This window comes from Stegastes partitus, unplaced genomic scaffold (genome assembly GCF_000690725.1).
Source record: "Stegastes partitus isolate 25-593 unplaced genomic scaffold, Stegastes_partitus-1.0.2 Scaffold12, whole genome shotgun sequence".
Classification (NCBI taxonomy): Eukaryota; Metazoa; Chordata; class Actinopteri; family Pomacentridae; genus Stegastes; species Stegastes partitus.
The window spans coordinates 483630-485244 of NW_007577743.1; positions in this window are offsets into that span (position 1 = coordinate 483630).

Genomic DNA, 1615 nt, shown 5'->3' on the forward strand with positions numbered 1-1615 from the left:
GCTTTCATTTCAGAATGCAATGACACAAGAAATTGAATAATTTTCAGTAAAAAATTGGAAAAAGTGTGGTGTTCTAAAACTTTTGACCGGTAGTGTATGTTAGGGATTTGTTTTTTTTATTTTATTTTACAGATTTTATGTTTTGTTAAATTACACATAATGTCGAGTTCAACCACCGAAAAAAGTATTAACTTACATGTTGACTGTGAAAGTAAACAAACAAAAAAAAAAGCCAAAACTGCAAATAATGTCCACATCAAAAGTATTTATTTATTTATTTATTTATTTATTCTTACCAATAATAATGTCTTCTTTAACAGTGTGTGACTGCAAAGTTACACCATTTTTATGGGTTTTAAATCTGCAAAAATATCTTTGGTTTTGACACATTTTCTGTAATATTAACCAGTTTTGCAGTTTTTGAACTTTAGTGTTCCACCAGTTTTCATCCACATTTTTTCTAGCTCCCCTGTTGCCAGATTTTTGTATATTTATTTTTAACAATATATTTTTTACAGTGTGTGAGTGGCTACAATTGTGAAGCACAGTGCACTAAAGTACGAGGTCCATAGTATTCAGTCCATTTACAAATATTGACATTGGATACGTAAGCGCTCGTGTTATATTAAGTTTGGTCTCTTAAATTCACTTGCTAGTTTTACTGTGGTTTACAATGACAACTACACTTAAAGGTAAAGTTTGAAACTTTTACAAATAAAAGAGCGTCCTTTACGATGCAACCTCCAACCAAACAAGTTCACACAATGCTGACGAAGCTTATCAGCACCAGATAAATCTTTTTGTGTCTCACAGTATAGCAGAGTTTTAAATGTTGTGTCCATGCCAGTGATTGGTTTGCCATAGCTCAAGAGGAACAGCTGTAGTACTTGAGCTGGAGAAAGATAGAGCAACCTGTGGTACAGTGGGAAAAGCTAGGAGGTGAGCAAAAAAAGTTGTGACGCTCTACTTAATAAAGAAGTTCAGCATTCAGAGGAAGGATTACGGTCAAAAAAACAGAAGTGATCGGACTGCCAGAAGGTGGAGACAAAAGTTGTTCTTAAATGTTGAAGCAGGACAAGTTGAAGCTGTGTAAACTACTTTTGCTTCTGTTTGGTACTTTAATGTCTATAAAAAACTTCTTTTTTTTTAAAAACATAGTTGTATGTTTTTAAGTTTTAATCTTAAGTAAAAAAAAAGTGCAGTGTTTGTCTTGGATATGTACACATCCCCTCAGTGGTCAGTGAAGTTCTGTGCTAATGCATGACATTAGATCCTAATTTATTTCTTGTTTATACTTTGTTATATGAAACAAAATCTGCAAAATAAATAACAACTGAAGTTGTCAAGTAAGGGCTGTGGATTTGAAAAACTCTTTAAATACTGAGGAGGGCCCAGATTTGATTTTTATGTTATTTACAATATTAATAAGGTAATTAAAAAGTAGGGGGCTGCAAGGTGGAGCAGTTGGTAGCACTGTTGCCTCCCAGCAACAAGGTCGCCGGTCCGCGTCCCAGTGGGGGCACCGGGATCTTTCTGCGTGGAGTTTGCATGTTCTCCCCGTGCAGTGTGGGTTCTCTCCGGGTTCTCCGGCTTCCTCCCACACAGTCCAAAAACA